The 13509-nt window shown below is 48.6% G+C and overlaps 1 protein-coding gene and 1 long non-coding RNA gene across 2 annotated transcripts in view; both read right to left on the bottom strand.

Moving 5' to 3' along the window:
* SETBP1 (SET binding protein 1) overlaps nt 1-2645 on the bottom strand; it is a 291370-nt gene extending 288725 nt beyond the window's left edge. The window contains 1 exon segment of the mRNA XM_048503805.1: nt 2578-2645. The gene's annotated coding sequence lies outside the window, so the exon portion shown is untranslated.
* Nucleotides 2646-12370: 9725 nt separating this feature from the next.
* LOC125436631 lies at nt 12371-13297 on the bottom strand. The gene is made up of 2 exons (XR_007245097.1): nt 13244-13297; nt 12371-12472 (listed from the first exon to the last, which is right to left on the bottom strand). It is a non-coding gene; the product is annotated as an uncharacterized LOC125436631 (long non-coding RNA).
* Between the last annotated feature and the right edge of the window lie 212 nt (nt 13298-13509).

The raw sequence follows: 13509 nt of genomic DNA, 5'->3' as shown, positions 1-13509 counted from the left end.
TATTCCTGATCTTATCAGATCTTGGAAGAAAAGCAGGACATACCCTGATTAGCAACTGGATGAGAGACCACCTAGGAAGTCCAGGTTTGTTATGCAGAGGTAGACAATGGCAAACCACCTCTGTTTCTCCCTTGCCTTGACCTGAATGGCCCAGGCGATTCCTGATCTTATCAGATCTTGGAAGATAAGTAGGATATGCCCTGATTAGCAATTGGATGGGAGACCACCTAGGAAGTCCAGATTTGTTATGCAGAGGCAGCCAATGACAAACCACCTCTCTTTCTTTCTCGCCTTGAAAACATTTCAGAGTCACCAAAAGCAAGCTGCATCTTCCTGGTGTTTTCTATCACCAGTTATATATACAGGGTAAGATCCCCCTCCCTCAACACGCTGAAGTAGCCCAGCCACCAAACTCCTATAAATATTTTCTAGATGCCCAGTTTTTTAAAAAATCCTAGCTCTGACTTTCCCATCCATCATTCTTGAGGCATGTGAGGACAACTCACATGTTGAATCCATCTTCCCAAGGCCGAGATGTTAAGCGGCAGCTTACGGAATTGTATTTGACTCTGCAATTAGGTTTGAGACACCATAATTAGATCAGATAGTTACCTTTCCATGTAAGTAGCTAACCTTGTTACAGGAGAAGGGAAGGGAAAGCCAACCGTGATCAAACAACTGATACCACCATAAATCACGAGGCCCGTAAAAGAAACAGCCTAAGGCCCCAGCAGGCCAGAAGAAAACCCAGCAAAGTGTAGAGAATAAGGGACAGAGGTCATATCCACCCTGTTCGGAACGGCATGGGGCGAATGAGAAGAGCCAGCTCTATAAAATGCCATCTTCGTTATGGGATTATCTCAGTGACGGCGAACCTTTTCGAGACCGAGTGCCCAAATTGCAACTCAAAACCCACTTATTTATTGCAAAGTGCCAACACGGCAATTGAACGTGAATACTGAGGTTTTCGTCCTGCGTGCACCAGCCGCTCTGCCCTGTGCTGCTCCAGTGCCTCCACCCCACCCCTCTGCCTCCGCCCCACCCGCTTGAGCAGGGGCCAGCCTGCTCTAGCTCCCAGCAAGTCCCGCATGCACTGCTCTCCGCCTCTCTAGCATCTCCGCCTCCTCTGCCTCTGCCCCTCCCCCTCGGGCAGCAGCCATCTGGAGCACAGGCACCAGGCCCACCAGCCAAATTCTCCCTGCTCTCCACGGGGCGTCGTGCCCAGCGGCCCAAGCCAGCCTAGATGTGTGTATTGGGGGTGTGTGATTTTATGCCCCCTCCACATGATGAACCCTGTGTGTGCGTGCCCACAGAGAGGGCTCTGAGTGCCACCTCTGGCACTCGTGCCATAGGTTCGCCACCACTGGATTATCTGTTCCCACTTCGTTTCACCTGCAGCTTCAGGTGATATCCACCCTGTTCAGAATGGCATGGGGCAAATGAGACGAGCCAGCTCTATGAAATGCAGAGCAACAACTCATTTTCATTTGCTCAGGCTCCTATTCAAAAGCCCTATTTATCAGATATAAAGCAAGCTCTGACTTTCCAACTACTCCACGTGAATGGTGGACTCTTATCTAGAGACCTGGATGAGATTCCTCACTCCCCCACATGAAGCCAGCTGGGTGATATTGGGCTAGTCACTGTTCTCTCAGAACTCGCTCAGCCCCACCTCCCCACAAGGTGTCCATTGTGGGGAAAGGAAGGGAAAGGGGTTTGTAAGCTGCTTTGAGATTCCTGACAGTTGAGAAGAGCAAGGTATAAATCCAAACATCTCCTTCATGCACTTGTCTCTAGCAAGTCCAATGTCTGCCAAATTGCTTGTGTGTAGCTGTCAGGATGCAGAGAATTCTGATGCAAACATGACTACAATTCAAAATAACTTCATACACACTCTTGGGTCGATTCCGCACTTGGGTTATCGACCTAAGTTCGAGCTGCCTTCGACCTAAGTGCTCCGCACAACCACTGGGATCGACGTGGTTTTGTACCAGCTTCGCCCAGTGTAACAGTCAAATTTCCGACTCCAGTGGGGAACTACTACTTTTTCAGGGAACCACGCTCGAACTCAGCTCGATTCCAGTAAAGTGCGGAATCTCTGGTGCCAGGAGTCCCTCATTCAGCCAATCACAGCTGAGTGTTTCGGGCATGCGTACAGCTGGCCAATCAAAAAACGCCACCTTCGTCCCTCCATTCCTGTGGCAGTTTTTTTTATAACGTGTGTGGGGATAGACGGAACATGGCCGTAGAACAGTAGCCAATCGGAACGGAGTGGCGAAGAGGCACAGGATGATTCTGCCCTCCGAGCTGGGATCAAGCTGGTTGCAGTGGGGAACAACAATGGCTTCGACCTAGGTCAGTACCCTTCTCAGGGAACTGGGTCGAACCTATTTTACTCGTGTGCGGAATCGCCCTTGGTCTACATGAGTGAATTCGCCTCACGGATTTCCTTGAGGTTTTCATCTGAAGAGCCACCTGAAAAGCCACTACCTGTAGTGTAGTGATTAAGAGCAGGGACTCTAATCTGGAGAATAAAGTTTGATTCCCCACTCCTCCACATGAGCGGTGAACTCTTACCTGGTGAACTGGGTTTGTTTCCCTGCTCCTTCACATGAAGCCTGCTGGGTGACCTTGGGCTAGTCACAGTTCTCTCCAAGCTCCCTCAGTCCCGCCGACCTCCCAAGGTGTCTGTTGTGGGGAGAGGAAGGGAAGGTGAGTATAAGTTGCTTTGAGACTCCTTAAGAGTAGAGAAAAGTGGGGTGCAAAAACCAACCCTTCTTCTTCTTCCAAATCTTGTTGGTCCCTAGGGCACTACTGGATCAAATTAAGCCGTTCCATCTCAGACAAACATGGCTACCTCTGAAACTACCTTCACATGGGTTCAACGCAACACCCTGAAGCTTGATTGCGCGCCAAAGACCATTTGGCACAAACCTTCTGTTTTTTTAAAAAAATGGAGGGAGCAAAAGATCGCACACTGGAGGTTTGTGAACATTCAGACTTCTGGAGGATATTGACAAGCTGGAACGGGTCCAGAAGAGGGCAACCAAAACGATAAAAAGTCTGGAATCCATGGCCTAGGTATAAACACACATTCTTCTTTTTCACTCCCTCTGACCCTTCCGTTGCTCAGCCTAGTTTGTGTGACCAGCTGTCATCTTTCCATACCAAACAACTTCATTTGCATCCAAAGACTACACTTATTGGCTCCTCTCAGCGGCAAAAGAGGCCGGATGTGGGAAATGGGGAAATTTAATCCCAATACATTTTAAGCCCCAAGACATGTGATCTGACTTATACAAGATACACCAGTAAGGCTTTCAGATCCGAACACTCCACAGGCAAATTGGTATCCACAGAAAGATGATGGAAGAAGAAGAGTTTGGATTTATACCCCACCTTTCTCTCCTGTAAGGAAACTCAAAGGGGCTTACAAGCTCCTGTCCCTTCCTCTCCCCACAACAGACACCTTCAGTGAATCCCCACTGCCACCGAGCTCAACATTGTTTTGTCTCAGTTCCCCCCCCCCCCTCAGAACTGCGACATCCTTGTCGCAGTTATGAACTACACTTTTCTGCAGGAACAAGGTTGATATCGCTTTGAAGCTTCAAAGTGGGGAAGCATCTAAACGACACCTCATCCGTTCAACCAATCACGAGCCGCTTTTGTGGCATGCCCAGAACGGGAGAGTCGTGGAGGGCAGAAAGCGCATTTAACTGTAAACTGTAAAAACTGTAAAAAAAAAGAACGCTCCCATTTCCCGCCGTAACACAAGCGCCAATCACGATGGAGGAGTGAAACAGGCACCAAGATGATCCCGCCCACTTAGCTCGGTTCCAGGGGGCCAACTCAGTTGCTGTGGGGACAGCCTGGAATCGCCCTCCACTGAAGGGAACCGAGTCGACCTTAGCTCCCTTCTGTAGTGGGGAAAGCCCCATTGTGAGGTAGGTGACGCTGAGAGAATTCCAAGAGAACTGTGACTGGCCCAAGGTCTCCCAGCAGGAATGTAAGAGTGTGGAAACACATCTGGTTAACCAGATAAGCCTCCGCCACTCAGGTGGAAGAGTGGGGACTCAAACCCGGTCCTCCAGATTAGAATCCACCTGCTCTTAACCACTACGCCACGTTGGCTCTCAGATTTCTTGCTCTGATGAGCTCTAGCTGCCAGAAAAATGGGCATGAAGGCACTCAAATATCCATCCGCCATTGTCTCACTTCCAGAACCCTCCTTAACACCAGAATAACGGTTCAAACCACCGGAAAAGGTTCAGGGCAGCAGCAATGTATCTGTCCTGATGATTTCTTGTTGTGAATTTCATGTACTGTGCAGGGGGTTGGACTAGATGACTCTGAATATCCCTTCCAGTTCTATATTTCTGTTTCATTAGCCAAACACCTGAGAAGAACGCAGCATTTGCCTCGAAGAGTTGTACGAAAACATTGATGTGTCAGGGTTACAGACCTACGAAACTACGTCTCCCATGATGCAACAGTCCCTGCCGAGACTCCTTGGTGGGAAAACAGACCAATAAGCACCCACTGCCCTTGTTCAAACGGGCTATATATGCTGGAACGGAGGGCACAAACCCTATGTTCCACCACCGTAGACTTTCTTGGTGGTTTCCCATCCAAGTGCTAACCGAGTCCGGTTCTGCTCAGAGGAACTTTATTGCACCGTCTGGCCCTTATCCCCCCACCTTCTACATGAAGCTTTGTCAGTTTCACACTGACATCCACCATTTTGTGTGCTGCAGGAGATTCCCCATGGAGATTCCCCACGGAGGTTTCCTCTGCTTGAAGCTCGTCTGTTTGCTGTTTTGCTGTCAAAAGGAGATGGAAAATGTTTGCTTAGCCGAGCGATCCTGTCCATATGCCATTTTTCTTTTTTCTTTTGTTTTGAGGGGGCTGTCTGCAAAGCTACAACAGCAGGACTAGAGAAGCTGCAACATGCACATATTTGTATTGCTGTAGCTTTGCAGACAGCTCCCTCAAAACAAAACAGAACAGGAAAAATGGCATGTGCACGGGATCGCTGGGCAAAACAAACTTTATTCATCTGCTTTTAACAGTGAAATAGCAAATGGATGATCTGCAGGCAGAGGAAACCTCTGTGGGGAATCTGAACTTGGACAGCAACATCAGAGGAAGGTCTCGGCCTCTAGACCAGTGGTTCTCAACCTGGGGGTCGGGACCCCTTGCGGGGGTCGAACGACCCTCTCACAGGGGTCGCCTAAGACTCTCTGCATCAGTGTTCTCCATCTGTAAAATGGATAAACATTAGGGTTGGGGGTCACCACAACGTGAGGAGCTGTATTAAAGGGTCGCGGCATTAGGAAGGTTGAGAACCACTGATCTAGACCCTGTTCCTGGCCTTCTAGAGTAACTGATTGGCCCCTGTGTGAGACTAGATGGACCACTGGTCTGATCCCGCAGGGCTCTTCTGATGTTTTTATGAAGGCCTCGGCTTCTATGCCCTCTTGTTGATCCTTCAGAGGAACTGGTTGGCCACTGTGTGAGACACGGTATTGGACTAGATGGATCACTGGTCTGATCCAGTATGATTCTTATCAGGGGAAGGCCTCAGGTTCTCATCAGGGGAAGGCCTCAGCCTCTATGCCCTGTTGACAGCCCTGAAGAACTGGTTGGCCCCTGTGTGAGACAGAATGCTGGACTAGATGGACCATTGGTCTGATCCCGCAGGGCTCTTCTTGCGGTGAGCAGCAGTGGCGTAGGAGGTTAAGAGCTCGTGTATCTAATCTGGAGGAACCGGGTTTGATTCCCCGCTCTGACGCCTGAGCTGTGGACGCTTATCTGGGGAATTCAGATTAGCCCGGGCACTCCCACACACACCAGCTGGGTGACCTTGGGCTAGTCACAGCTTCTCGGAGCTCTCTCAGCCCCACCCACCTCACAGGGTGTTTGTTGTGAGGGGGGAAGGGCAAGGAGATTGTAAGCCCCTTTGAGTCTCCTGCAGGAGAGAAAGGGGGGATATAAATCCAAACTCTTCTTCTTATGTTAACTACATTCCTTTTCTCCCAACTGCAAGGGCTTATCCTGTGGGGGACTCACTTCCAAGTAAGCGTGCACGGGATTACGCTGTTAAGTAAAGCAATCTTTGCCATGCCAGAGGATCTGGGAGCAGGGAGAAGAAGTATATCGATATTCATTCATTTGCCGCCTTATTTGCTCCTTCGCACTGATCCTATTCCCTTACAGTGCACGGTCTCAACGTAACAAGTCAAGAGCTTTGTCATATTTTTTTTTTTAAAGGAAGTGTTCTATTTCTGACTTCCAGAGCTCGTAATCCAACCTCCACGTTGTCTTTGATCACCAATAAAAAGGGGACAGACCAGGACGTTAATTTATTTAAGACATTTATGAGTTGCTTTTCCACCTTGCAGAACTCAAGACTGCTACCAATGTAAAGAAATAATTAAAAAAAACATACAAAAGGCCACAATGTTAAATCTCAATTAGAATGGCCAATAAATAAAAACTAACGTCCTAAATAAAACTGCCTTCAATGGTCTCTTGAAAAGTGTCAGTGAAGGGAACAGGAATACCCCTTAATAAAAGAACTCACCCGTCGCCTTGTGAGAAAATCTTGCGTACTTACTATCTTGTACATCTTTATCTTTCCTTCAAAGAAGTCATGGGAACCTAGGTGGCTTTTCATTCCCTATTTTATGCTCACCCGGTAATCTTCAGGGCAATGGGCGAACTCGAACCCACAACCGCTTCCAATACAACCCTTTAATTACCACACCATGCAGGTCACAATTTACAACACACTTCCCTTTTTGGGATGGGGGGGATTCCCCTTAGCTTATCATTCAAACGCCTCCTTAACGCCTCCTTCTCACAATACTAGAACCAGGGGGCATTCATTGAAAATGCTGGGGGGAAGAATTAGGACTAATAAAAGGAAACACTTCTTCACGCAACCTGTGATTGGTGTTTGGAATATGCTGCCACAGGAGGTGGTGATGGCCACTAACCTGGATAGCTTTAAAAGGGGCTTGGACAGATTGATGGAGGAGAAGTCGATCTATGGCTACCAATCTTGAACCTCCTTTAGATTGATGGAGGAGAAGTCGATCTATGGCTACCAATCTTGAACCTCCTTTAGATTGATGGAGGAGAAGTCGATCTATGGCTACCAATCTTGAACCTCCTTGATCTGAGGTTGCAAATGCCTTAGCAGACCAGGGGCTCGGGAGCAGTAGCAGCAGAAGGCCATTGCTTTAACATCCTGCACGTGAGCTCCCAAAGGCACCTGGTGGGCCACTGCGAGTAGCAGAGTGCTAGACTAGATGGACTCTGGTCTGATCCAGCAGGCTAGTTCTTATGTTCTTAAAGAGTTCTGCTTTTTATTAAAGTTTGGTGTCTGAGAAGTCAGATATATATTTTTACAACAGAAGTATCACCGGATACAAGATTTAAGCCCCAATCCGGCAGTCTCCGGCCATTTCTCAGATCCTCCTTACATAACTGTTCCAATCTACGACCCGAGATTAAAATACAAGTAAGAGGAATGATATTGTTTGAAAAAAAGCTTAGAAGCGTGAACGCTTCCTCTTTACCCCCCACCCCCCCGCCCCCAAGACAAATCGCCAGCTGCTAGCGAATTAAAGGCATGGGAAGACACCTGCTGTTTACATGGGGCCCTGGGAGAAAGAGCAGTGCGTAAGACTTGCCAAATGCCGGCTTTCCGAGGGGACAGCTCCAGCTTATCCGGACGCTTCCATCGAGACCCCAGATGGCCGTTCAGATTTGCTAATTCCGGTCGAAACGTTAAGCATTGCACACACGCACCAAAAGCAAAAAAATAAAGCTCGGCAGCAAGACGACTCAGATTTTGATCTATGATCTACAGCACAGGTGCCAAACTCGCGGCCCTCCAGATGTGATGGACTACAGTTCCCATCATCCCCTGCCAGCATGGTGCTGGCAGGGGATGATGGGAACTGTAGTCCATCACATCTGGAGGGCCGCGAGTTTGACACCTATGATCTACAGTAAGCTGACCAGCATGACCACTTTGAGTAACTTATTTGGCCTCTTCTAGTTAGGCTTGTTGGGATAAGTGCTCCTGGTAGTTGGAGATTACCCCTTATCGTAGTTAGCAGAGCGGCACGGGTGGCTAGAACACAGCAGAAGCCTTACCTCATGTGCGTGCGTGACGGATCCCAATGTGCGGCAAGCTTACACAAAAGAAAGTCGGAGTCAGTTGTAGTTTCTAATCTAATAAAAAGAGTATTTATTAGTGAACTCCATTCTGGATAGAAAGGTAGGTCGATAGAGTCACTATGCTATCCTAATCTAGCTGGATGGAGATGGATGCGAGGAGCATCCACCCTCTCTCTAGGCACGGTAGGAACAAGAAGAGAGAAGGGGTCGAGGAAGAATGGAGTTCACTAATAAATACTCTTTTTATTAGATTAGAAACTACAACTGACTCCGACTTTCTTAGACTCAATGAGTAAGTCCAGGCCAGGATTTCTCCTAGTCTTAATAAAACTGGCTCTGCTCATCTTGGGTTTCCGGCATTTTCCCAGGTTCTGACGGCCTTCTCCAAGTTTTTTGCCGCCTACAGGGTTCACCTTTAGAAGGGTGTGAAAAGTTGAAGAGTTTGGATTTCTACCCCACTTTACTCTCCCTTGAGGAGTCTCGAAGCAGCTTACAAACCCCTTCCCTTCCTCTCCCCACAGTAGACACCTTGTGAGGCAGTGGGGCTGAAAGAATTTGGAAAGAACTGTGATTGGCCCAAGGTCACCCAGCGGCTTCATGTAGAGGAGCACATAAAGAAATCCTGTTCACCAGGTAACAGTCCTCCGTGTATGCAGCAGTGGCGTAGTGGCTAAGAGCAGGTGCACTCTGATTTGGAGGAACCGGGTTTGATTCCCAGCTCTGCCACCTGAGCTGTGGAGGCTTATCAGGGGAATTCAGATTAGCCTGTACACTCCCACACACGCCAGCTGGGTGACCTTGGGCTAGTCACAGCTTCTCAGAGCTCTCTCAGCCCCACCTACCTTACAGGGTGTTTGTTGTGAGGGGGAAGGGAAAGGAGACTGTAAGCCCCTTTGAGTCTCCTGCAGGAGAGAAAGGGGGGGATATAAATCCAAACTCCTCCTCCTCTTCCTCCTCTTCTTCTTCTATGTGGAGGCATGGGGAATCAAACCCAGTTCTCCAGATTAGAGTCCACCACTGTTAACCACTACATTGTGGTCCTTTCCGCACACGCAGAATAATGCGCTTTCAATCCACTTTCAATGCACTCTGCAGCTGGATTTTCCTGTGCGGAATAGCAAAATCCACTTGAAAACAATTGTGAACGTGGATTGAAAGTGCATTATTCTGCATGTGCGGAAGGGGCCAATGCTGGCAAGGAAGAAATTGAAATTATTCAAGATTTTCTATTCCTTGGTTTCATCGTCAACTGATAAGAGAGACTACAACCAAGAAGTCAAGAGGAGACTGAGAAGGGCAGCCATGAAGGAAGCAGAAAAGATTCTTTAAGTGTAAGGATTGTTGTGTGTGACCAAGATCAAGGTAATTTATACCACAGCGTTCCCCATTACCATGTATGGGTGCAAAAGCTGGACAACGAAGAAAGTTGGCAGGAAGAAAGTTGATTCATTTGAAATGTAGTGTTGGACAAGAGTTTTTTTATAGAAGAAGAAGAAGAAGAAGAAGAAGAAGAAGAAGAAGAAGAAGAAGAAGAAGAAGAAGAAGAAGAAGAAGAAGAGGAGGAGGAGGAGGAGGAGGAGGAGGAGTTTGGATTTATATTCCCCCTTTCTCTCCTGCAGGAGACTCAAAGGGGCTTACAATCGCCTTGCCCTTCCCCCCCTCACAACAAACACCCTGTGAGGTAGGTGGGGCTGAGAGAGCTCCGAAAAGCTGTGACTAGCCCAAGGTCACCCAGCTGGCTTGTGTGGGAGTGTACAGGCTAATCTGAATTCCCCAGATAAGCCTCCACAGCCCAGGCGACAGAGCTGGGAATCAAACCCGGTTCCTCCAGATTAGATACACGAGCTCTTAACCTCCTACGCCACTGCTGCTTCTATGGACCGCCAACAAGACAAATGAACATTTTCAATATCAAACCAAGCCTGAACTCTCTCTAAAGTGAGAGATCATTACTGGCTCACAGGGTGATGTCACATCTCAACGTTTACTAGCGAGACTTTGTTTATGGGGTGGTTTGCCTTATGGGGCCTTAACATAATGAGCAGAACCTTTGACTACACTCTTCCTGCCAGGGGCGTACCACCCAAAGGGACAGGGGGTGTCACACGTCCCCGGGGGCACGCCATCTTATCACGTGGGGGTGCGGGGCCCAGGCCATGCTCGCGGACTTCAGGCGGTAGATGTGGGCGCCATCACCAACATGGCACTCCTCCCTGAGAGTGGCAGATGGCTCAATCTCTCTCCTCCCCCTGTATCTAGGAAAAATGCAGCCGGGGGGGGGGGGGCTCAGATTTTGCCCTGGGCTCCATTTTCTCTAGATATGCCTTTACCAGACCTATGGTGGAGGGCAGCAATGGCATTCCAACTAGGCCTATGTGAAGGGCAGCAATGGCATTCCAACTAGGCCTATGGTTAAGGGCAGCAATGGCATTCCAACTAGGCCTATGTGAAGGGCAGGAATGGCATTCCAACTAGGCCTATGTGAAGGGCAGCAATGGCACTCCAACTAGGCCTATGGTTAAGGGCAGCAATGGCATTCCAACTAGGCCTATGGTGGAGGGCAGCAATGGCATTCCAATCAGGCCTATTGTGGAGGGCAGCAATGGCATTCCAAACAGGTTTATGGTGGAAGGCAGCAATGACATTCCAACCATACCTATGGTGGAGGGCAGAAATGGCATTCTAACCAGACCTATGGTGGAGGGCAGCAATGACATTCCAAACAGGCTTATGGTGGAAGGCAGCAATGACATTCCAACCAGACCTATGGTGGAGGGCAGCAATGGCATTCCAAACAGGCTTATGGTGGAAGGCAGCAATGGCATTCCAACTAGGCCTATGGTGGAGGGCAGCAATGGCATTCCAACCACACCTGTGATGGAGGGCAGCAATGGCATTCCAACTAGGCCTATGGTGGAGGGCAGCAATGGCATTCCAACCAGACCTGTGATGGAGGGCAGCAATGGCATTCCAACTAGGTCTATGTGAAGGGCAGCAATGGCATTCCAACTAGGCCTATGGTGGAGGGCAGCAATGGCATTCCAACTAAACCTATAGTGGAGGGCAGCAATGGCATTCCAAACAGGCTTATGGTGGAAGGCAGCAATGGCATTCCAACCAGACCTATGGTGAAGGGCAGCAATGGCATTCCAACCAGACCTATGGTGGAGGGCAGCAATGGCATTCCAAACAGGCTTATGGTGGAAGGCAGCAATGGCATTCCAACTAGGCCTATGGTGGAGGGCAGCAATGGCATTCCAACCAGACCTGTGGTGGAGGGCAGCAATGGCATTCCAACTAGGCCTAGGGTGGAGGGAAGCAATGGCATTCCAACCAGGCTTATGGTGGAAGGCAGCAATGGCATTCCAACTAGGCCTATGGTGGAGGGCAGCAATGGCATTCCAACCAGACCTGTGGTGGAGGGCAGCAATGGCATTCCAACTACGCCTATGGTGGAGGGCAGCAATGGCATTCCAACTACGCCTATGGTGGAGGGCAGCAATGGCAGGGTGTAGTTATAGCCAGGGGCGTACCTAGGAAAACTGGCGCCCGGGGACAAAACCTGAGTTTGGCGCCCCCCCCCCCCGCCTGGCGTATGGGCGGCCACGCTCCTCACCATGATCAAACAATGATTTTTTTGTACCAGCTCACAAAACACCTCCCACTTCCATCAAAACATACATGGCTCTCTCCCCACCAACTCTTTTCCTAATTTCCTAATCACAACAACCCTATCAGGTAGGTTGTTAGCCTGAGAAACAACTCCAAGTCAGTACAAGTGGGTATTAAGCATGTAAATCTCTCACAAATTACCCCAGCAAAACATTTACCAAACAAATGTCAGCATCATCTCTCACAAAACACCTCCAGTGGAATCCACCCCCAAACAGCATCACTTTCAATGGTGTTTAAACTAGGAAGCTCAGATTCTTCTTTTAAATCTACCTTAAAGGGAGAATCTGGGGTCCCCAGTTAAAACAAAATTGAAAGTGATGCTGTTTGGGGATGGATTCTCCCCCACCCTGAAACAGCATTACTTTTGAGGGTTGGAGATTCAGATGAAACAAATAGCAGATTCGGCTGGAATCTGGGCAAATTTGGGCACATTTGGACAAAAATTGTCCAATTATGTCCTACCCAAATATGAACAAATGCGAATGCAAGGTATTTGGGGTTTTGGGGGGTATTTTTGGTGTTTTTTCAGCTTGCAGTGAGCACATTTTTATAGCTAGCGGCACCATGTTTTCAGGGCATCATCCAGAGACTGCCCTGATGATACCACCTGATGTTTGGTTTGGCGATGCAAAGTTATGGATGCCCAAATGGAATGCCCCCATCCCTATTGTTTTCAATGGGAGCTAACAGGAGATGGGGGCTACCCATTTGAGGGACCATAACTTTGGTCCCCCTGAACATAACTTCACCAAACTTGGGTGGCATCATAAGAATAATAAACAGATGATACCCTGAAATTTTGGTGCCACTAGCTTTAAAAATACATCCCTTCCAGGCACCCTAAGAAATTTGCCCAAGATTCTTTGTTTTGCAGTGACTTTGCTCCATTGTAGCTACTGAGGAATTTCTAAGGCAGGCTGCACATTTTTGAGGACAGAGGTGCCAGACTTTCAAGATGGCTTCAAGAGGCCTTGAGTAATAGCATCCAAGCTTGGTGAGCTTTGCTTCTGGAGGGGGGGGAGTTGAGAGAGTTCTGAGAGAACTCAGCCCACAGGCTTTCATGTGCAGGAGCAAGGAAACAAAATAAGCCTTTTGGGGGCCCATAAAATTGAACCCCCAGAAGTAAAGGTCTCCAAACCTGGATGCTATTACCAGGAGGCCCTCCTGGAGCCACCCTGAAAATCTGGTGCCTCTATCTTCAAAAATGTGCAGCCTGCCTACACACTCTGAAATTCCCCATTGGTTACAATGGAGCAAAGTCACTGCAAAACAAAGAATCTTGGGCAAATTTCTTGGGGTGCCTGGAAAGGGTGTATTTTTAAAGCTAGTGGCACCAAAATTTCAGGGTATCATCTGTTAACTATTCTTATGATGCCACCCAAGTTTGGTGAAGTTATGTTCAGGGGGACCAAAGTTATGGTCCCTCAAATGGGTAGCTTCCATTTCAGGTTAGCTCCCATTGAAAACAATGGGGATGGGGCACCCGCTTTGGGGGTCCATGACTTTGCTGCCCCTGAACCAAACATCACCAAACGTGGGTGGTATCATCAGGACAGTCTCTGGATGGTACCCTGAAAATTTGGTGCCGCTAGCTATAAAAATGCGCCCCCTGCAGGCCGGAACGTGAAAAAACACTTAAAACAT

This window comes from Sphaerodactylus townsendi, linkage group LG07, assembly GCF_021028975.2.
Source record: "Sphaerodactylus townsendi isolate TG3544 linkage group LG07, MPM_Stown_v2.3, whole genome shotgun sequence".
Classification (NCBI taxonomy): Eukaryota; Metazoa; Chordata; class Lepidosauria; order Squamata; family Sphaerodactylidae; genus Sphaerodactylus; species Sphaerodactylus townsendi.
This window is presented reverse-complemented; position numbering and strand designations above follow the sequence as displayed.